This window comes from Pleurodeles waltl, chromosome 11, assembly GCF_031143425.1.
Source record: "Pleurodeles waltl isolate 20211129_DDA chromosome 11, aPleWal1.hap1.20221129, whole genome shotgun sequence".
NCBI lineage: Eukaryota > Metazoa > Chordata > Amphibia > Caudata > Salamandridae > Pleurodeles > Pleurodeles waltl.
In genome coordinates, this window is record NC_090450.1 from 689,745,440 (window position 1) to 689,769,795 (window position 24,356).

At 48.0% G+C, this 24,356-nt stretch overlaps 1 protein-coding gene across 2 annotated transcripts in view; it reads left to right on the forward strand.

The window, feature by feature from the left end:
* Positions 1-24,356, forward strand: part of TIA1 (TIA1 cytotoxic granule associated RNA binding protein) — a 309,231-nt gene that overhangs the window by 203,378 nt on the left and 81,497 nt on the right. The gene's annotated exons all lie outside the window — the stretch shown is intronic.

Genomic DNA, 24,356 nt, shown 5'->3' on the forward strand with positions numbered 1-24,356 from the left:
CGCTCCAAGAGTATTCACAAAATGCCTAGCAGTAGTCGCTGCACACATCAGAAGGCAGCAAATACATGTGTTCCCGTATCTAGACGACTGGCTAATCAAAACCAGTTCGCTCACACAATGCTCAAACCACACAAATCAAGTCATACAAACCCTCTACAATCTAGGGTTCACCGTCAACTTTGCAAAATCAAACATTCTGCCAAGCAAAGTACAGCAATATCTAGGAGCCATAATAGACACGACAAAAGGAGTAGCAACGCCAACTCCACAAAGGATCCACAATTTCAACAGGGTCATTCAACACATGTCTCCAAACCAAACAATACAAGCAAGAACAATACTACAGCTCCTAGGCATGATGTCCTCATGCATAGCCATTGTCCCAAACGCAAGACTGCACATGAGGCCCTTACAACAGTGCCTAGCCTCACAGTGGTCTCAAGCACAGGGTCACCTTCTAGATCTGGTGTTGCTAGACCGCCAAACTTACCTATCGCTTCTATGGTGGAACAGTATAAATTTAAACAGAGGGCGGCCTTTCCAAGACCCAGTGCCACAGTACGTAATAACAACAGATGCTTCCATGACAGGGTGGGGAGCACATCTCAATCAACACAACATAAGAGGACAATGGAACATACATCAAACAAAACTGCATATAAATCATCTAGAATTATTAGCAGTTTTTCAAGCACTAAAAGCTTTCCAACCAATCATAACCCACAAATACATCCTTGTCAAAACAGACAACATGACAACGATGTATTATCTAAACAAACAAGGAGGAACACATTCAACGCAGTTAAGCTTGTTAGCTCAAAAAATATGGAAGTGGGCAATCCACCATCAAATTGGTCTAATAGCACAGTTTATTCCGGGGATCCAGAATCAGCTGGCAGACAATCTCTCTCGAGATCACCAGCAAGTCCACGAATGGGAAATCCACCCACAAATTCTGAACACCTACTTCACACTCTGGGGAACACCACAAATAGACTTATTTGCAACAAAAGAGAACGCAAAATGCCAAAACTTCGCGTCCAGATACCCACACAAGCAATCCCAAGGCAATGCCCTATGGATGAACTGGTCAGGAATATTTGCTTACGCTTTTCCTCCTCTCCCTCTCCTTCCTTACCTAGTAAACAAATTGAGTCAAAACAAACTCAAACTCATTTTAATAGCACCAACGTGGGAAAGACAACCCTGGTACACAACACTGCTAGATCTGTCTGTAGTACCACACATCAAACTGCCCAACAAACCAGATCTGTTAACGCAACACAACCAACAGATCAGACACCCGGACCCAGCATCGCTGAATCTAGCAATCTGGCTCCTGAAATCCTAGAATTCGGACACTTACAACTTAGCCAAGAGTGTATGGAAGTCATAAAGCAGGCCAGAAGGCCATCCACTAGACACTGCTACGCAAGTAAGTGGAAAAGATTTGTTTGGTACTGCCATCATAATCAGATACAACCACTAGAGGCAACTCCAAAACATATAGTAAATTACTTGCTCCATTTACAAAAAGCAAAGCTAGCCTTCTCTTCTATTAAAATACACCTTGCAGCCATATCTGCATACCTGCAAACTACATATTCAACTTCCTTGTATAGGATACCAGTTATCAAAGCATTCATAGAAGGGCTTAAAAGAATTATACCACCAAGAACACCACCTGTTCCTTCATGGAACCTAAACGTGGTTCTAACAAGACTCATGGGCCCACCTTTCGAACCCATGCACTCTTGCGGAATACAATTCCTCACCTGGAAAGTTGCCTTTCTCATCGCCATTACATCTCTAAGAAGAGTAAGTGAAATTCAAGCGTTCACAACACAAGAGCCTTTTATACAAATACATAAAAATAAGGTCGTCCTACGACCTAATCCAAAATTTTTACCAAAAGTTATTTCTCCATTCCATCTAAATCAAACGGTAGAACTACCAGTATTCTTCCCACAGCCAGATTCTGTGGCTGAAAGAGCACTACATACATTAGATGTCAAAAGAGCATTAATGTACTACATTGACAGAACGAAGAACATCAGAAAAACTAAACAGCTATTTATTGCATTCCAAAAACCTCATGCAGGTAACCCAATATCAAAACAAGGTATAGCCAGATGGATAGTTAAATGCATCCAAATCTGCTACCTTAAAGCAAAAAGACAACTGCCCATTACTCCCAGGGCACATTCAACAAGGAAAAAAGGTGCTTCAATGGCCTTTTTAGGAAACATCCCAATGCAAGAAATATGTAAGGCAGCCACTTGGTCTACGCCTCACACATTCACCAAACACTACTGTATAGATGTGCTATCCGCACAACAAGCTACAGTAGGTCAAGCTGTATTAAGAACTCTATTTCAGACAACTTCTACTCCTACAGGCTAAACCACCGCTTATGGGGAACTAACTGCTTACTAGTCTATGCATACCATGTGTATCTACAGCGACAGATGCCATCGAACTGAAAATGTCACTTACCCAGTGTACATCTGTTCGTGGCATCAGTCGCTGAGATTCACATGGACCCACCCACCTCCCCGGAAGCCTGTAGCAGTTCAGAAGTTACCTTCAATTTTGTACATTTGTATATATATTACTTAATCCTTTAATAGGTACATACTTACATTTTTCATTGCGCGGGCACTATTACTATAGTACAACTCCTACCTCACCCTCTGCGGGGAAAACAATCGAAGATGGAGTCGACGCCCATGCGCAATGAGCACAGAAGGTGGAGTCACTCGGTCCCGTGACTCGAAAACACTTCTTCGAAGAAAAACAACTTGTAACACTCCGACCCAACACCAGATGGCGAGCTCATGCATACCATGTGAATCTCAGCGACTGATGCCACGAACAGATGTACACTGGGTAAGTGACATTTTCATTACCTCCCCTAGGAACTGTGAAAATTGCACTAAGTGTCCACTTTTAAAACAGCTATTTGTCAATAACTTGAAAAGTATACATGCAATTTTTATGATTTAAAGTTCCTAAAGTACTTACCTGCAATACCTTTCGAATGAGATATTACATGTAGAATTTGAACCTGTGGTTCTTAAAATAAACTAAGAAAATATATTTTTCTATAACAAAACCTATTGGCTGGATTTGTCTCTGAGTGTGTGTACCTCATTTATTGTCTATGTGTATGTACAACAAATGCTTAACACTACTCCTTGGATAAGCCTACTGCTCGACCACACTACCACAAAATAGAGCATTAGTATTATCTATTTTTACCACTATTTTACCTCTAAGGGGAACCCTTGGACTCTGTGCATGCTATTCCTTACTTTGAAATAGCACATACAGAGCCAACTTCCTACAAATATCTTAAACAAGAACCTTGTAAACATAAGGTTAATTCATACATTAACTCTGTAGCCTTGCTGACTTCCACGGGAACGGTCTACTATCAAACTCTTCGAATAAACCTTGACAATATTTATCCGTTTTCTGTAATATAATCTTCAAATGTAATTTTACCTCACAGGAGTTTGTTCTGAAGCGCGCTCTCTCTCCACACAGCTGATTCCTGTCAGACCTCAGTTGAAGTGCAAGGCTTCCAGCTGCAGAGCTCGTAACCTAGCAACCAACCGATTGCAAGACTAGAACTGTAACTAACCTTCAGGACTCACAGCGGCCATCTTGGATCTTCTCTTCTTGATTCTTCCTTTGAAATAAGCGCAAGATTACTCTGCAAACCTTCTTCCAGTTTGGGCTTTGCTGTCTCCACTGAGGATATCTCTTTGCTTTTCTCATGCACTTCTTTGATTTGACTTGGCAAGTTTGTGTGGTCATGACACCTTCACAAACCTCCTGTAATACCCAGTCAAGCCAAGGAATGCCCTGACTTGAGTCTGGGTTTTTGGAGCTGCCCAGTCCAGAATTGTCTGGATCTTAGGCTGTAGTGGCTGAACTTGGCCTCCACCTACAAGGTGTCCCAAGTAAACCACAGTGCCCTGCCCTATCTGGCATTTGGATGCCTTGATAGAGAGGCCTGCTGATTGCAGAGCCTTCAAAACCTTCTTCAGGTGGACCAGGTGATCCTGCCAGCTGGAGCTAAAGACAACAATATCGTCAAGATAAGCTGCACTAAAGGACTCCAAACCAGCAAGGACTTGATTCACCAACCTTTGGAAGGTGGCAGGGGCATTCTTTAAACCAAAGGGCATAACAGTAAACTGATAATGCCCATCAGGTGTGGAGAATGCTGTCTTTTCTTTTGCTCCAGGTGCCATTTTGATTTGCCAGTACCCTGCTGTTAAGTCAAAGGTACTTAGGATTTGGCAGCACCTAATTTGTCAAATCAGTTCATCAGCCCTAGGAATGGGATGGGCATCTGTCTTGGTGACAGAATTAAGTCCTCTGTAGTCCACACAAAACCTCATCTCTCTCTTTCCATCTTTGGTGTGAGGTTTGGGGACTAAGACCACTGGGCTAGCCCAGGGGCTGTCAGAGCGCTCAATCACTCCCAATTCCAGCATCTTGTGGACTTCCACCTTGATGCTTTCCTTAACTTGGTCAGACTGTCTGAAAAATGTGTTTTTGTCAGGCATGCTGTCTCCTGTGTCCACATCATGGGTACATAGGTGTGTCTGACCAGGGGGTAGGGAAAAGAGCTCAGCAAACTGTTGCATGACCTTCCTACAATCAGATTGCTGTTGGCTAGAGAGGGTGTCTGAATAGATCACTCCATCAACTGAGCCATCCTTAGGGTTTGATGAGAGGAGATCAGGGAGAGGTTCACTCTCAGCTTCCTGGTCCTCATCTGTTACCATCAACAGATTCACATCAGCCCTATCATGGAAGTCTTAGGCGGTTCACATGGATCACCCTCTTGGGGCTCCTGCTAGTGCCTAGGTCCACCAGGTAGGTGACCTGACTCTTCTTTTCTAGCACTGGGTAAGGGCCACTCCATTTGTCCTGAAATGCCCTGGGAGCCACAGGCTCCAAAACCCAGACTTTCTGCCTTGGTTGAAATTCAACCATTGCAGCCTTTTGGTCATACCAAAACTTCTGGAGCTGTTGGCTGGCCTCAAGGTTTTTACTTGCCTTTTCCATGTACTCTGCCATCCTTGAACGTAGGCCAAGTACATAGTCCACTATGTCTTGTTTAGGCTCATGAAGAGGTCTCTCCCAGCCTTCTTTCACAAGAGCTAGTGGTCCCCTTACAGGGTGGCCAAACAGAAGTTCAAAGGGTGAGAACCCTACTCCCTTCTGAGGCACCTCTCTGTAAGCGAAAAGCAGACCTGGCAAGAGGACCTCCCATCTCCTTTTAGGTTTTTCAGGGAGCCCCATGATCATGCCTTTTAATGTCTTGTTGAATCTCTCAACAAGGCCATTAGTTTGTGGATGATAGGGTGTAGTGAATTTATAAGTCACTCCACACTCATTCCACATGTGTTTCAGGTATGCTGACATGAAGTTGGTACCTCTGTCAGATACCACCTCCTTAGGGAAGCCCACTCTGGTAAAGATACCAATGAGGGCCTTGGCTACTGCAGGGGCAGTAGTCGACCTAAGGGGAATAGCTTCAGGGTATCTAGTAGCATGATCCACTACTACTAGTATGTACATATTCCCTGAGGCTGTGGGAGGTTCAAGTGGACCCACTATGTCCACACCCACTCTTTCAAAGGGGACCCCCACCACTGGAAGTGGAATGAGGGGGGCCTTTGGATGTCCACCTGTCTTACCACTGGCTTGACAGGTGGTACAGGAGACACAAAACTCCTTAACTTTCTGGGACATGTTGGGCCAGTAGAAGTGGTTGACTAGTCTCTCCCACGTCTTGGTTTGTCCCAAATGCCCAGCAAGGGGAATATCATGGGCTAAGGTCAGTATGAACTCTCTGAACTCCTGAGGCACTACCACTCTCCTAGTGGCACCAGGTTTGGGATCTCTTGCCTCAGTGTACAGGAGTCCATCTTCCCAATAGACCCTATGTGTTCCAGTTTTCTTGATATTGGACTCTTCAGCAGCTTGCTGCCTAAGGCCTTCAAGAGAGGGACAGGTTTCTTGCCCCTTACACAACTGCTCCCTTGAGGGTCCCCCTGGGCCTAAGAGCTCAACCTGATTAGGTTCTAACTCCATAGGCTCGGTTCACTCAGAGGGCAGAACTTCTTCCTGAGAGGAGAGGTTCTCTTTTTGTTGTTGTGTTGCAGCTGGTTTCCCAGTTGTCTTTCCTTTCCTCTTGGTAGGCTGGGCCCTTTTTCCAGACTCTAGCTCTACTTTTTCACCCTGAGCCTTGCACTGTGCCCTTGTCTTGACACACACTAGTTCAGGGATACCCAGCATGGCTGCATGGGTTTTCAGTTCTATCTCAGCCCATGATGAGGACTCCAGGTCATTTCCAATCAAACAGTCTACTGGGATATTTGAGGAGACCACCACCTGTTTCAGGCCATTGACCCCTCCCCACTCTAAAGTTACCATAGCCATGGGATGTACTTTAGTCTCATTGTCAGCGTTGGTGACTGGATAAGTTTGTCCAGCCAGGTATTGACCAGGGGAAACCAGTTTCTCTGTCACCGTGGTGACACTGGCACCTGTATCCCTCAGGCCTTCTACACTTGTCCCATTAATTAAGAGCTGCTTCCTGTATTTTTGCATATTAGGGGGCCAGGCAGCCAGTGTGGCTAAATCCACCCCACCCTCAGACTAATGTAGCTTCAGTGTGACACCTGATTTGCTCTGGGCACACTGTTGATCCCACTTGGAGACTAGCCATTCCAGTGTTAGCTGGAGTGGAGTTGGAAGTGGTACTTTTCTTGGGACAGGCCTTGTCTCCAGTTTGGTGTCCAGGCTGATTACAGCTACGACACCAGGCCTTTTTGGGATCAAAGTTTTTACCCTTGTACCCAAAATTGTTTTGTGAAGAGGCTCTGGGCCCACCCTCCTGTGCAGGTTTTTGGGGGCCTGAAGAAGACTCTTTACTATTTTTGTTTTTGGATGTCTCAACACTCTTCCCCTGGGGAGGCTTTGTGACCCCTTTCTTTTGGTCACCCCCTGTGGAAGTCTTGGTCACCCTAGTCTTGACCCAATGGTCCGCCTTCATTCCCAATTCTTGGGGAGAAATTGGTCCTAGGTCTACCAGATGCTGATGCAGTTTATCATTGAAACAATTACTTAATAGGTGTTCTTTCACAAATAAATTGTACAGCCCATCATAATCATTTACACCACTGCCTTGAATCCAACCATCCAGTGTTTTCATTGAGTAGTCCACAAAATCAACCCAGGTCTGGCTCGAGGATTTTTGAGCCCCCCTGAATCTAATTCTATACTCAGTGGAGAATCCAAAGCCCTCAATCAGGGTTCCCTTCATGAGGTCATAAGATTCTGCATCATTTCCAGAGAGTGAGGAGTCTATCCCTACACTTTCCAGTGAACATTTCCCAAAGGAGAGCACCCCAGTGAGATCTGCTTACTTTTCTGGTTACACAAGCCCTCTCAAAAGCTGTGAACCATTTGGTGATGTCATCACCATCTTCATATTTAGTTACAATCCCTTTTGGGATTTTCAACATGTCAGGAGAATCTCTGACCCTATTTATGTTTCTGCCACCATTGATGGGACCTAGGCCCATCTCTTGTCTTTCCCTTTCTATGGCTAGGATCTGTCTTTCCAAAGCCAATCTTTTGGCCATCCTGGCTAGCAGGAGGTCCTCTTCACTGAGGCTATCCTCAGTGTTTCCAGAGGTGCTGGTCCCTCCTGTGAGGGAAGCAGCATCTCTGACTATCACAGTTGGAATCAGGGATTGAGTGTCCCTGGGTTCCCTAGTTAGGACTGGAAGGTGGGAATTCTCCTCCAGGTCACTAACATCCTCCTCTGGGTTGTCATCCTCAGAGGGGTTGGCTTTTTCAAACTCTGCCAAAAGCTCCTGGAGCTGTAGTTTGGAGGGTTTTGAGCCATTTGTGATTTTCTTTAGGTTGCAGAGTGACCTTAGCTCCCTCATCTTAAGATGGAGGTAAGGTGTGAGGTAGAGTTCCTCCACATTCATCTCTGCACTAGACATTATGTCTCTAAAAGTTGGAATACTTTTTAAGAATCTAAAACTAGTTCTAGAATCTAATTCAAACTTTTACATAACTTTTAAACTCTAAAAGCAATGCTAACAGGGACTAACACAAGGCCCTAGCAGGACTTTTAAGGATTTAGAAAAATAGTTCAAATTGCAAAAATCAATTTCTAATGACAATTTTTGGAATTTGTCGTGTGATCAGGTATTGGCTGAGTAGTCCAGCAAATGCAAAGTCTTGTACCCCACCGCTGATCCACCAATGTAGGAAGTTGGCTCTGTATGCACTATTTCAAAGTAAGGAATAGTATGCATAGAGTCCAAGGGTTCCCCTTAGAGGTAAGATAGTGGCAAAAAGAGATAATACTAATGCTCTATTTTGTGGTAGTGTGGTCGAGCAGTAGGCTTATCAAAGGAGTAGTGTTAAGCATTTGTTGTACATACAGACAGGCAATAAATGAGGAACACACATTCAGAGACAATTCCAGGACAATAGGTTTCTGTATAGAAAAATATCTTTTCTTAGTTTATTTTAAGAACCACAGGTTCAAATTCTACATGTAATACTTTGCATGAAAGGTATTGCAGGTAAGTACTTTAGGAACTTTGAATAGCATATATTGTAAGGAAATGCCTCCTTGGCATGGTTGCCCCCTGACTTTTTGCCTTTGCTGATGCTATGTTTACAATTGAAAGTGTGCTGAGGCCTGCTAACCAGGCCCCAGCACCAGTGTTCTTTCCCTAACCTGTACTTTTGTATCCACAATTGGCAGACCCTGGCATCCAGATAAGTCCCTTGTAACTGGTACTTCTAGTACCAAGGGCCCTGATGCCAAGGAAGGTCTCTAAGGGCTGCAGCATGTCTTATGCCACCCTGGAGACCTCTCACTCAGCACAGACACACTGCTTGCCAGCTTGTGTGTGCTAGTGAGGACAAACCGAGTAAGTCGACATGGCACTCCCCTCAGGGTGCCATGCCAGCCTCTCACTGCCTATGCAGTATAGGTAAGACACCCCTCTAGCAGGCCTTACAGCCCTAAGGCAGGGTGCACTATACCATAGGTGAGGGTACCAGTGCATGAGCATGGTACCCCTACAGTGTCTAAACAAAACCTTAGACATTGTAAGTGCAGGGTAGCCATAAGAGTATATGGTCTGGGAGTTTGTCAAACACGAACTCCACAGCACCATAATGGCTACACTGAAAACTGGGAAGTTTGGTATCAAACTCCTCAGCACAATAAATGCACACTGATGCCAGTGTGCATTTTATTGTAAAATACACCACAGAGGGCACCTTAGAGGTGCCCCCTGAAACTTAACCGACTATCTGTGTAGGCTGACTAGTTTTAGCAGCCTGCCACAAACCGAGACATGTTGCTGGCCCCATGGGGAGAGTGCCTTTGTCACTCTGAGGCCAGTAACAAAGCCTGCACTGGGTGGAGATGCTAACACCTCTCCCAGGCAGGAATTGTCACACCTGGCGGTGAGCCTCAAAGGCTCACCTCCTTTGTGCCAACCCAGCAGGACACTCCAGCTAGTGGAGTTGCCCGCCCCCTCCGGCCAGGCCCCACTTTTGGCGGCAAGGCCGGAGAAAATAATGAGAAAAACAAGGAGGAGTCACTGGCCAGTCAGGACAGCCCCTAAGGTGTCCTGAGCTGAGGTGACTCTGACTTTTAGAAATCCTCCATCTTGCAGATGGAGGATTCCCCCAATAGGGTTAGGATTGTGACCCCCTCCCCTTGGGAGGAGGCACAAAGAGGGTGTACCCACCCTCAGGGCTAGTAGCCATTGGCTACTAACCCCCCAGACCTAAACACGCCCTTAAATTTAGTATTTAAGGGCTACCCTGAACCCTAGAAAATTAGATTCCTGCAACTACAAGAAGAAGGACTGCCCAGCTGAAAACCCCTGCAGCGGAAGACCAGAAGACGACAACTGCCTTGGCTCCAGAAACTCACCGGCCTGTCTCCTGCCTTCCAAAGATCCTGCTCCAGCGACGCCTTCCAAAGGGACCAGCGACCTCGACATCCTCTGAGGACTGCCCCTGCTTCGAAAAGACAAGAAACTCCCGAGGACAGCGGACCTGCTCCAAGAAAAGCTGCAACTTTGTTTCCAGCAGCTTTAAAGAACCCTGCAAGCTCCCCGCAAGAAGCGTGAGACTTGCCACACTGCACCCGGCGACCCCGACTCGGCTGGTGGCGATCCAACACCTCAGGAGGGACCCCAGGACTACTCTGATACTGTGAGTACCAAAACCTGTCCCCCCTGAGCCCCCACAGCGCCGCCTGCAGAGGGAATCCCGAGGCTTCCCCTGACCGCGACTCTTTGAACCTAAAGTCCCGACGCCTGGGAGAGACCCTGCACCCGCAGCCCCCAGGACCTGAAGGACCGGACTTTCACTGGAGGAGTGACCCCCAGGAGTCCCTCTCCCTCGCCCAAGTGGAGGTTTCCCCGAGGAATCCCCCCCTTGCCTGCCTGCAGCGCTGAAGAGATCCCGAGATCTCTCATAGACTAACATTGAAAACCCGACGCTTGCTTCTACACTGCACCCGGCCGCCCCGCGCTGCTGAGGGTGAAATTTCTGTGTGGACTTGTGTCCCCCCCGGTGCCCTACAAAACCCCCCTGGTCTGCCCTCCGACGACGCGGGTACTTACCTGCAAGCAGACCGGAACCGGGGCACCCCCTTCTCTCCATTCTAGCCTATGTGTTTTGGGCACCACTTTGAACTCTGCACCTGACCGGCCCTGAGCTGCTGGTGTGGTGACTTTGGGGTTGCTCTGAACCCCCAACGGTGGGCTACCTTGGACCAAGAACTGAACCCTGTAAGTGTCCTACTTACCTGGTAAAACTAACAAAAACTTACCTCCCCCAGGAACTGTGAAAATTGCACTAAGTGTCCACTTTTAAAACAGCTATTTGTCAATAACTTGAAAAGTATACATGCAATTTTGATGATTTGAAGTTCCTAAAGTACTTACCTGCAATACCTTTCGAATGAGATATTACATGTAGAATTTGAACCTGTGGTTCTTAAAATAAACTAAGAAAAGATATTTTTCTATATAAAAACCTATTGGCTGGATTTGTCTCTGAGTGTGTGTACCTCATTTATTGCCTTGTGTATGTACAACAAATGCTTAACACTACTCCTTGGATAAGCCTACTGCTCGACCACACTACCACAAAATAGAGCATTAGTATTATCTATTTTTACCACTATTTTACCTCTAAGGGGAACCCTTGGACTCTGTGCATGCTATTCCTTACTTTGAAATAGCACATACAGAGCCAACTTCCTACATATATACTTTTCAAATAAAACACATATAGGTATTTTAAAACTAGACAGTGCAATTTTCACAGTTCCTAGGGGAGGTAAGTAATTGTTAGTTCTTGCAGGCTTCAATGGAGAAGGGGGTGCCCCGGTTCCAGTCTGCCAGCAGGTAAGTACCCGCGTCTTCGGAGGGCAGACCCGGGGGGTTTTGTAGGGCACCGGGGAGGGGGGACACAAGTTAGCACAGAAAGTACACCCTCAGCAGCACGGGGCGGCAGGGTGCAGTGTGCAAGCACACGTCAGTTTTCAATGTAAATCAATGGGAGACCAAAGGGTCTCTTCAGCGATGCAGGGGGGGGGGGGGGGGGGGCTCCTCGGGGTAGCCACCACCTGGGCAAGGGAGAGGGCCTCCTGGGGGTCACTCCTGCACTGGAGTTCCGATCCTTCAGGTCCTGGGGGCTGCGGGTGCAGGGTCTTTTCCAGGCGTCGGGATCTGAGAGTCAGGCGGGCAGGGGGAGCCTCGGGATTCCCTCTGCAGGCGTTGCTGTGGGGGCTCAGGGGGTTCAACTTTGGTTACTCAGTCTCGGAGTCGCCGGGGAGTCCTCCCTGAAGTGTTTCTCCAAGTCGAGCCAGGGGCTTCGGGTGCAGAGTTGCAAGTCTCACGCTTCTGGCGGGAAACGCAGTTGTCTTTAAGTTGCTTCTTTGGAAACAAAGTTGCAGTCTTGGGTGAACAGGGCCGCTGTTCTCTGGAGTTTCTTGGTCCTTCTAGAGCAGGGCAGTCCTCTGAGGATTCAGAGGTCGTTGGTCCTGGGGAAAGCGTCGCTGGAGCAGTTTCTTCAGAAGGGGGGGAGACAGGCCGGTAGAGCTGTGGCCAAAGCAGTTGGTGTCTCAGTCTTCTCTGCAGGGTTTTTCAGCTCAGCAGTCCTCCTTCTTAGGTTGCAGGAATCTGAGTTCCTAGGTTCAGAGGAGCCCCTAAATACAGAATTTAGGGGTGTTTAGGTCAGGGAGGGCAGTAGCCAATGGCTATTAGCCCTGAGGGTGGCTACACCCTCTTTGTGCCTCCTCCCAAGGGGAGGGGGTCACATTCCTATCCCTGTTGGGGGGATCCTCCATCTGCAAGATGGAGGATTCCTAAAAGTCAGTCACTTCAGCTCAGGTTGCCTTAGGGGCTGTCCTGACTGGCCAGTGACTCCGCCTTGTTTTTCTCATTATCTCCTCCGGCCTTGCCGCCAAAAGTGGGCCCGTGGCCGGAGGAGGTGGGCAACTCCACTAGCTGGAATGCCCTGTGGTGCTGTAACAAAGGGGGTGAGCCTTTGAGGCTCACCGCCAGGTGTTACAGTTCCTGCAAGGGGGAGGTGATAAGCATCTCCACCCAGTGCAGGCTTTGTTACTAGCCACAGAGTGACAAAGGCACTCTCCCCACATGTCTCGAATGTGGCAGGCTGCTAAAACCAGTCAGCCTACACGGGTAGTTGGTTAAGGTTTCAGGGGGCACCTCTAAGGTGCCCTCTGGGGTGTATTTTACAATAAAATGTACACTGGCACTGGCATTATGGTGCTGTGGAGTTCGTGTTTGTACCAAGGGCCCTGATGCCAGGAAAGGTCTCTAAGGGCTGCAGCATGTCTTATGCCACCCTAGGGACCCCTCACTCAGCACAGACACACTGCTTGCCAGCTTGTGTGTGCTGGTGGGGAGAAAACGACTAAGTCGACATGGCACTCCCCTCAGGGTGCCATGCCAACCTCACACTGCCTGTGGCATAGGTAAGTCACCCCTCTAGCAGGCCTTACAGCCCTAAGGCAGGGTGCACTATACCACAGGTGAGGGCATATGTGCATGAGCACTATGCTCCTACAGTGTCTAAGCAAAACCTTAGACATTGTAAGTGCAGGGTAGCCATAAGAGTATATGGTCTGGGAGTCTGTCATGCACGAACTCCACAGCTCCATAATGGCTACACTGAATACTGGGAAGTTTGGTATCAAACTTCTCAGAATAAACCCACACTGATGCCAGTGTTGGATTTATTAAAAAATGCACACAGAGGGCATCTTAGAGATACCCCCCCCCCCTGTATTTTACCCAATTGTTCAGTGCAGGACTGACTGGTCTCTGACAGCCTGCTGCTGAGAGATGAGTTTCTGACCCCATGTGGTGAGGGCCCCCCCCCCCTCCCCCCCCCCCCCTCTGAAGAAACTGCTCCAGCGACGCTTTCCCCAGGACCAGCGACCTCTGAATCCTCAGAGGACTGCCCTGCTCTAGAAGGACCAAGAAACTCCAGAGAACAGCGGCCCTGTTCACCAAAGACTGCAACTTTGTTTCCAAAGAAGCAACTTCAAGACAACTGCGTTTCCCGCCAGAAGCGTGAGACTTGCAACTCTGCACCCGATGCCCCCGGCTCGACTTGTGGAGAACAAACACTTCAGGGAGGACTCCCCGGCGACTACGAGACCGTGAGTAGGCAGAGTTGCCCCCCCCTGAACCCCCACAGCGATGCCTGCAGAGGGAATCCCGAGGCTCCCCCTGACCGCGACTGCCTGACTCCCAGATCCCGACGCCTGGAAAAGACCCTGCACCCGCATCCCCCAGGACCTGAAAGATCGGAACTCCAGTGCCGGAGTGACCCCCAGGAGGCCCTCTCCCTTGCCCAGGTGGTGGCTACCCCGAGGAGCCCCCCCCCCCCCCCCCCCCTTTGCCTGCCTGCATCCCTTGGTCTCCCATTGATTCCAATTGAAAACCCGATGTGTTTGCACACTGCACCCGGCCACCCCCATGCTGCTGAGGGTGTACTTTCTGTGCCCTACAAAACCCCCCTGGTCTGCCCTCCGAAGACGCGGGTACTTACCTGCTGGCAGACTGGAACCAGGGCACCCCCTTCTCCATTGAAGCCTATGCGTTTTGGGCACCGCTTTGACCTCTGCACCTGACCGGCCCTGAGCTCCTGGTGTGGTAACTTTGGGGTTGCTCTGAACCCCCAACGGTGGGCTACCTTGGACCCAAACTTGAACCCCGTAGGTGGTTTACTTACCTGCAAAAACTAATAAACTCTTACTCCCCCTAGGAACTGTTGATAATTGCACTGTCTAGTTTTAAAATAGCTATATGTGATTTATGTGAAAAGTGTATATGCTATTTTGCTAATTCAAAGTTCCTAAAGTACCTACCTGCAATACCTTTCATTTGAAGTATTACATGTAAATCTTGAACCTGTGGTTCTTAAAATAAACTAAGATATTTTTCTATACAAAAACCTATTGGCCTGGAATTGTCTCTGATTGTGTTCCTCATTTATTGCTTGTGTATGTACAACAAATGCACTACTCCTTTGATAAGCCTACTGCTCGACCACACTACCACAAAATAGAGCATTAGAATTATCCCTTTTTGCCACTATCTTACCTCTAAAGGGAACCCTTGGACTCTGTGCATACTATTCCTTACTTTGAAATTGTGCATACAAAGCCAGCTTCCTACACTAGGTAACTAGATTACTGCAACCTAAGACGAAGGACTGCTGAGCTGAAAAACCTGCAGAGAAGACGGAGACACCAACTGCTTTGGCCCCAGCTCTACCGGCTTGTCTCTCCACTTCAAAAGAACTGCTACAGCAACGTGTTCCACAGGGTCCAGCGACCTCTGAAGCCTCAGAGGACTACCCTGCATCTAAAAGGACCAAGAACTCCTGAGGACAGCGGCTCTGCTCCAAGAAAGTAGCATCTTTGCAACAAAGAAGCAACTTTGAAAAGAACACACGTTTCCCGCCGGAAGCGTGAGACTTTGCACTCTGCACCAGACGCCCCCGGCTCGACTTGTGGAAAACCAACACTACAGGGAGAACTCCCCGGCGACTGCGAGCCCGTGAGTAGCCAGAGTTGACCCCCCTGAGCCCCCACAGTGATGCCTGCAGAGGGAATCTAGAGGCTCCCCCAGACCGCGACTGCCTGCTTCTAAGACCCGACGCCTGGTAAGGACACTGCACCCGCAGCCCCCAGGACCTGTAGGATCCGCCCTCCAGTGCAGGAGCGACCCCCAGGTGGCCCTTTCCCTTGCCCAGGTGGTGGCTACTGCTAATTCAAAGTTCCTAAAGTTCCTATGTGAAATACCTTTCATTTAAAGTATTGTTTTTAAATCTTGTACCTGTGGTTCTTAAAATCTAAGAAAATATATGTTCGGTGGCATGTGTAGCTGCAGATACACATGCTGTGCATAGTCCGCCGTCTGGTGTTGGGTCGGAGTGTTACAAGTTGTTTTTCTTCGAAGAAGTCTTTTCGAGTCACGAGACCGAGGGACTCCTCCTCCTTTGTTTCCATTGTGCATGGGCGTCTACTCCATCTTCGATTGTTTTTTTTCCGCCATCGGGTTCTGACGTGTTCCTTTTCGCTCCGGGTTTCGGGACGGAAAGATAGTCAAAACTTCGGAAAACTACGTTGGTATTGTTTCGTTCGGTATCGGGTTAGATAGAATCGACACCGAATCGTGAAGAGCTCCGGTAGCCCTTTGGGGTAACTTCGACCCCCCCCGTCGGGGCCTGGTCGGCCCGACCGCGTGTAAAATCGACACCGATGGAACGGACCCCGTTCCGATTCTGTCCTAAATGCCACAGCAAATATCCGTATACAGACCAACATTTGGTCTGTAACTTGTGCCTGTCGCCCGAGCACAAGGAAGAGACGTGTGAGGCCTGTTGTGCGTTCCGGTCCCGAAAGACGCTCCCTGACCGAAGAGCCAGAAGGTTGCAAATGGCGTCCACGCCGACAGGACAACGTGGGTTCGAGGAACAAGGAGAAGAAGAGGAAGCCTTCTCCATCCATGAATCGGACTCGGAGGAGTTGGACGTCGAAGAAACCGTGAGTAAGACGTCGAAACAAGCACCACACGGGAAAACCGACAAGGCCCAGGGGACGCCACTGCCAACAGGCCATGGCTCAACCCATAAAATAGGTGACCGTCCATCGGCACCGAAAAAGGGCAAACTGGTGCCGAGATCGTCCGACTCGGGTCGAGACACAGGCACGCAGCAATCTCGGGACCGAGAAAGTGCTGCCGAAAAGGGTCGACGCTGAGACAGCGGTACCGAAGCTGCTCGACACAGGGACAGCGGCACCGAGGTTGGTCGACGCCGAGAAAGCTCGACTACAAAAAAGAGAAAATTCTCCTCGGAGCCGAAAACAAGCAAAGACACAGTTTCGGTGCCAAAACGCCCTGCAACCGAACTGACTGCCAGCTCGTATTCAGAGGAACAATCACTGTCCTCTCAAATGCGCAAACAAAGATTTGAAGAAGAGTTACAATCCACTGACGTAGACCACACCCAGAAGCGGATCTTCATACAGAGTGGGACAGGGAAGATCAGCACTCTTCCCCCCAATCAGGAGGAAAAGGAGACTCGAGCTCCAAACTCGAGAACAAACACCACGAGCAAAAGTGGTGAAGAAAGTAACTCCACCACCCTCTCCTCCACCTGTAACTCATACATCACCGGCACAAACCCCGTCACATTTACCAGCTCATACCACCATGAGCCAAGATGACCAGGACGCTTGGGACCTATATGACGCCCCAGTATCAGACAATAGTACTGAGTCGTACCCTACCAAGCCCTCGCCACCCGAGGACAGCACAGCGTATGCACAGGTGGTAGCTAGGGCAGCAGAGTTCCATAACGTGTCGTTACACTCAGAACCTGTTGAGGATGACTTCCTTTTCAACACCCTCTCCTCCACCCATAGCACCTATCAAAGCCTGCCTATGCTCTCGGGAATGCTAAGACACGCAAAACAGATCTTTAAAGATCCTGTCAAAAGCAGAGCGATAACTCCACGGGTGGAGAAAAAATATAAAGCACCGCCCACAGACCCTGCTTTTATCACATCACAACTGCCACCAGATTCAGTTGTAGTAGGGGCAGCTCGCAAGAGAGCCAACTCGCACACATCAGGCGACGCCCCACCTCCGGACAAAGAGAGCCGCAAGTTCGACGCAGCTGGAAAAAGGGTTGCTGTACAAGCTGCAAACCAGTGGCGCATCGCGAACTCTCAGGCGCTCCTAGTGCGATATGACAGAGCCCATTGGGATGAGATGCAGCATCTCATCGAGCATCTACCCAAAGAATTACAGAAACGGGCAAAACAAGTAGTTGAGGAGGGACAAAATATCTCTAATAACCAAATACGCTCCTCTATGGATGCAGCGGATACAGCTGCAAGAACAATAAATACTGCGGTAACCATAAGACGGCAAGCATGGTTGCGCACATCCGGGTTTAAACCCGAGATACAACAGGCAGTGCTCAATATGCCGTTCAACGAACAACAATTGTTTGGACCCGATGTGGACACGGCGATTGAGAAATTGAAAAAGGACACTCACACAGCCAAGGCCATGGGCGCGCACTATTCCCTGCAGGGCAGAGGCACTTTTGGCACATTTCGCAGAACACCCTTCAGAGGGGGGTTTCGGGGTCAAGCCACACAAGCCAGCACCTCACAATCAACACCGTCTACCTACCAGGGACAGTACCAAAGGGGAGGCTTTCGGGGCCAGTACAGAGGGGGACAATTCCCTAGAAACCGTGGAAAATTTCAAGGTCCCAAAACCCCTACAACCAAACAGTGACTCACAAGTCACTCAACCCCTTCACACAACACCAGTGGGGGGAAGGCTAAGCCAATTTTACAAAGCTTGGGAGGAAATAACAATAGACACTTGGGTCTTAGCAATTATCCTACATGGTTATTGCATAGAATTTCTCCAAATCCCTCCAAATGTCCCACCAAAAACACAAAACATGTCAAAACAGCATTTAGACCTTCTGGAATTAGAAGTTCAGGCATTACTGCAAAAGGACGCAATAGAACTTGTACCACGTACACAAAGGAACACAGGAGTTTACTCACTGTACTTTCTAATACCATAAAAAAGACAAAACACTGAGACCAATCTTAGATCTCAGAACACTAAACATCTACATCAAATCGGAACACTTTCACATGGTCACGCTACAAGACGTATTACCACTGCTAAAACAACAAGACTATATGACCACCTTAGATCTAAAGGACGCGTATTTCCACATACCAATACATCCCTCGCACAGGAAATACCTAAGGTTCGTATTCAAGGGAATACACTACCAATTCAAAGTGTTGCCGTTCGGTATAACAACCGCACCAAGAGTATTTACAAAATGCCTAGCAGTAGTAGCTGCACATATCAGAAGGCAGCAAATACACGTGTTCCCCTACCTAGACGATTGGCTAATCAAGACCAACTCCCTAACAAAGTGTTCACACCACACAGAATATGTCATACAAACCCTCTACAAACTCGGTTTCTCCATCAACTATGCAAAATCACACATTCTGCCGTGCAAAACACAGCAATACTTAGGAGCGACAATCGACACAACAAAGGGGATAGCCACTCCAAGTCCACAAAGGGTTCAAAATTTTTACAAGGTTATACAAGCCATGTATCCGACACAAAAAATACATGCAAAGATGGTATTAAAACTCCTAGGCATGATGTCTTCATGCATAGCCATTGTCCCAAACGCAAGACTGCACATGAGGCCCTTACAACAGTGCCTGGCATCGCAATGGTCACAGGCACAGGGTCACCTTCTAGATCTGGTGTTGATAGACCGCCAAACATACATCTCGCTTCTATGGTGGAACAGTATAAATTTAAACAAAGGGCGGCCTTTCCAAGACCCAGTGCCACAATACGTGATAACAGATGCTTCCATGACAGGGTGGGGAGCACACCTCAATCAACACAGCATCCAAGGACAATGGGACGTACATCAAACGAAGTTGCATATAAATCACCTCGAATTGTTAGCAGTATTCCTAGCGTTGAAAGCATTTCAACCCATCATAACCCACAAATACATTCTTGTCAAAACAGACAACATGACAACAATGTATTATCTAAACAAACAGGGGGGAACACACTCGACACAGCTGTGCCTCCTGGCACAAAAGATATGGCAATGGGCGATTCACAACCACATTCGCCTAATAGCACAGTTTATTCCAGGGATCCAGAATCAACTAGCAGACAACCTCTCTCGATCACCAACAAGTCCACGAATGGGAGATTCACCCCCAAATTCTAAACACTTCCACATTTGGGGAACACCTCAAATAGACCTATTTGCAACAAAGGAGAACCCAAAATGCCAAAACTTCGCATCCAGGTACCCACACAGGCAGTCTCAAGGCAATGCTCTATGGATGAATTGGTCAGGGATATTTGCATACGCTTTTCCCCCTCTCCCTCTCCTTCCATATCTAGTAAACAAATTGAGTCAAAACAAACTCAAACTCATACTAATAGCACCAACATGGGCAAGACAACCCTGGTACACAACACTTCTAGACCTGTCAGTAGTACCCCATGTCAAGCTACCCAACAGGCCAGATCTGCTAACACAACACAAACAACAGATCCGGCATCCAAACCCAGCATCGTTGAATCTAGCAATCTGGCTCCTGAAATCCTAGAATTCGGACATTTAAACCTCACCCAAGAATGTATGGAGGTCATAAAACAGGCTAGAAGGCCATCCACTAGACACTGCTATGCAAGTAAATGGAAAAGATTTGTTTGCTACTTCCATAGTAATCAAGTTCAACCATTACATGCATCTCCAAAGGAGATAGTAGGATACTTACTACATTTGCAGAAATCAAATCTGGCCTTCTCTTCCATAAAGATACACCTTGCAGCAATTTCTGCATACATGCAGATTACCCATTCAACTTCACTATTTAGGATACCTGTCATTAAAGCGTTTATGGAAGGCCTAAAAAGAATTATACCACCAAGAACACCACCTGTTCCTTCATGGAACCTCAACATCGTCTTAACAAGACTCATGGGTCCACCTTTCGAACCCATGCATTCTTGCGAAATGCAATTCTTAACGTGGAAGGTTGCATTTCTCATTGCCATTACATCTCTAAGAAGAGTAAGCGAAATTCAAGCGTTTACTATACAGGAACCTTTTATTCAAATACACAAAAATAAGGTAGTTCTAAGAACCAATCCTAAATTTTTACCAAAAGTTATTTCACCGTTCCACTTAAATCAAACAGTAGAACTACCAGTGTTCTTTCCACAGCCAGACTCAATAGCTGAAAGGGCACTCAGAAGACCACTAATGTACTACATTGACAGAACAAAACTAATTAGGAAAACAAAACAACTGTTTATTGCATTTCAAAAACCTCATACAGGAAACCCAATATCAAAACAGGGTATAGCCAGATGGATAGTTAAGTGTATCCAAACCTGCTACCTTAAAGCAAAGAGAGAGCTGCCCATTACACCAAAGGCACACTCAACCAGAAAGAAAGACGCTACCATGGCCTTCCTTGGAAATATTCCAATGAACGAAATGTGTAAGGCAGCCACATGGTCTACGCCTCACACATTTACTAAGCACTACTGTGTAGACGTGCTATCCGCACAACAAGCCACAGAAGGTCAAGCCGTACTAAGAACTTTATTTCAAACTACTTCCACTCCTACAGGCTGAGCCACCGCTTTTGGGGAGATAACTGCTTACTAGTCTATGCACAGCATGTGTATCTGCAGCTACACATGCCACCGAACTGAAAATGTCACTTACCCAGTGTACATCTGTTCGTGGCATTAGTCGCTGCAGATTCACATGCGCCCACCCGCCTCCCCGGGAGCCTGTAGCCGTTTGGAAGTAATCTTCAACATTTGTACATTTGTAAATATATTACTTAAACTTTATTTTGTACATACTTATTCATTCCATGGGCACTATTACTAACATACACAACTCCTACCTCACCCTCTGCGGGGAAAACAATCTAAGATGGAGTCGACGCCCATGCGCAATGGAAACAAAGGAGGAGGAGTCCCTCGGTCTCGTGACTCGAAAAGACTTCTTCGAAGAAAAACAACTTGTAACACTCCGACCCAACACCAGACGGCGGACTATGCACAGCATGTGAATCTGCAGCGACTAATGCCACGAACAGATGTACACTGGGTAAGTGACATTTTCATTTTCTATATAAAAACCTATTGGCCTGGAATTGTCTCCGAGTGTGTGTTCCTCATTTATTGCCTGTGTGTAGGAAGTTGGCTCTGTATGCACTATTTCAAAGTAAGGAATAGTATGCACAGAGTCCAAGGGTTCCCCTTAGAGGTAAGATAGTGGCAAAAAGAGATAATACTAATGCTCTATTTTGTGGTAGTGTGGTCGAGCAGTAGCCTTATCCAAGGAGTAGTGTTAAGCATTTGTTGTACATACACACAGGCAATAAATGAGGAACACACACTCAGAGACAAATCCAGCCAATAGGTTTTGTTATAGAAAAATATCTTTTCTTAGTTTATTTTAAGAACCACAGGTTCAAATTCTACATGTAATATCTCATTTGAAAGGTATTGCAGGTAAGTACTTTAGGAACTTTGAATCATTACATTAGCATGTATACTCTTTACGTAAAAACACAATAAGCTGTTTTAAAAGTGGACACTTAGTGCAATTTTCACAGTTCCTGGGGGAGGTAAAGTATTGTTAGGTTTCACAAGTAAGTAAGTCACTTACAGGTTTCAGTTTTTGGTCCAAGGTAGCCCACCGTTGGGGGTTCAGAGCAACCCCAAAGTTACCACACCAGCAGCTCAGGGCCGGTCAGGTGCAGAGGTCAAAGAAGTGCCCAAACCACATAGGCTTCAATGGAGAGAAGGGGGTGCCCCGGTTCCGGTCTGCCAGCAGGTAAGTACTCGCGTCTTCGGACGGCAGACCAGGGGGGTTTTGTAGGGCACCGGGGGGGGGGCACAAGTCAGCAGAAAAAGTACACCCTCAGCAGCGCGGGGGCGGCCGGGTGCAGTGTGCAAACACGCGTCGGGTTTACAATGGTTTCCTATGAGAGATCAAGGGATCTCTTCAGCGTTGCAGGCAGGCAAGGGGGGGGCTCCTCTGGGTAGCCACCACCTGGGCAAGGGAGAGGGCCTCCTGGGGGTCACTCCTGCACAGGAGTTCCGTTCCTTTAGGTGCTGGGGGCTGCGGGTGCAGGGTCTTTTCCAGCCGTCGGGAAATGGAGTTCAGGCAGTTGCGGTCAGGGGGAGCCTCGGGATTCCCTCTGCAGGCGTCGCTGTGGGGGCTCAGGGGGGACAACTTTGGTTACTCAGTCTTGGAGTTGCCAGAGGGTCCTCTCTGAGGTGTTGGTTCTCCACCAGTCGAGTCGGGGTCGCCGGGTGCAGTGTTGCAAGTCTCACGCTTCTTGCGGGGAGTTGCAGGGGTCTTTAAGTCTGCTCCTTGAAACAAAGTTGCAGTTCTTTTGGAGCAGTGCCGCTGTCCTCTGGAGTTTCTTGTCTTTCTTGAAGCAGGGCAGTCCTCAGATGATTCAGAGGTCGCTGGTCCCTTGGAAAGCGTTGCTGGAGCAGGGTTCTTTGGAAGGCAGGAGACAGGCCGGTAGGACTGGGGCCAAAGCAGTTGGTGTCTTCTGTTCTTCCTCTGCAGGGGTTTTTCAGCTCAGCAGTCTTCTTCTTCTTGTAGTTTCAGGAATCTAAATTCTTAGGTTCAGGGGAGCCCTTAAATACTAAATTTAAGGGCGTGTTTAGGTCTGGGGGGTTAGTAGCCAATGGCTACTAGCCCTGAGGGTGGGGTACACCCTCTTTGTGCCTCCTCCCAAGGGGAGGGGGTCACATCCCTAATCCTATTGGGGAATCCTCCATCTGCAAGATGGAGGATTTCTAAAAGTTAGTCACTTCAGCTCAGGACACCTTAGGGGCTGTCCTGACTGGCCAGTGACTCCTCCTTGTTGTTCTCATTATTTTCTCCGGCCTTGCCGCCAAAAGTGGGGGCCGTGGCCGGAGGGGGCGGGCAACTCCACTAGCTGGAGTGTCCTGCGGTGCTGGCACAAAGGGGTGAGCCTTTGAGGCTCACCGCCAGGTGTGACAGCTCCTGCCTGGGGGAGGTGTTAGCATCTCCACCCAGTGCAGGCTTTGTTACTGGCCTCAGAGTGACAAAGGCACTCTCCCCATGGGGCCAGCAACATGTCTCGGTTGTGGCAGGCTGCTGGAACCAGTCAGCCTACACAGATAGTCGGTTAAGGTTTCAGGGGGTTGACCTCTAAGGTGCCCTCTGGGGTGTATTTCACAATAAAATGTACACTGGCATCAGTGTGCATTTATTGTGCTGAGAAGTTTGATACCAAACTTCCCAGTTTTCAGTGTAGCCATTATGGTGCTGTGGAGTTCGTGTAAAACAGACTCCCAGACCATATACTTTTATGGCTACCCTGCACTTACAATGTCTAAGGTATTGCTTAGACACTGAAGGGGCACAGTGCTCATGCACTGGTGCCCTCACCTATGGTATAGTGCACCCTGCCTTAGGGCTGTAAGGCCTGCTAGAGGGGTGACTTATCTATACCTGCATAGGCAGTGAGAGGCTGGCATGGCACCCTGAGGGGAGTGCCATGTCGACTTACTCGTTTTGTTCTCACCAGCACACACAAGCTGGCAAGCAGTGTGTATGTGCTGAGTGAGGGGTCTCCAGGGTGGCATAAGACATGCTGCAGCCCTTAGAGACCTTCCTGGGCATCAGGGCCCTTGGTACCAGGGGTACCATTTACAAGGGACTTATCTGGATGCCAGGGTGTGCCAATTGTGAAAACAAAAGTACAGGTTAAGGAAAGAACACTGGTGCTGGGGCCTGGTTAGCAGGCCTCACCACACTTTCAATTCAAAACATAGCATCAGCAAAGGCAAAAAGTCAGGGGGTAACCATGCCAAGGAGGCATTTCCTTACACTGTGTGTGTACAACAAATGCTTAACACTACCCTCTGATAAGCCTACTGCTTGACCACACGACCACACTACCACAAAATAGAGCATTAGAATTATCTTTTTTTGCCACGATCTTACCTCTAAGGGGAACCCTAGGACTCTGTGCATGCTAATTCTTACTTTGAAATAGTACATACAGAGCCAACTTCCTACACACAGTGCTTGTGTTTTTGTACGAGTATGTTTTATCC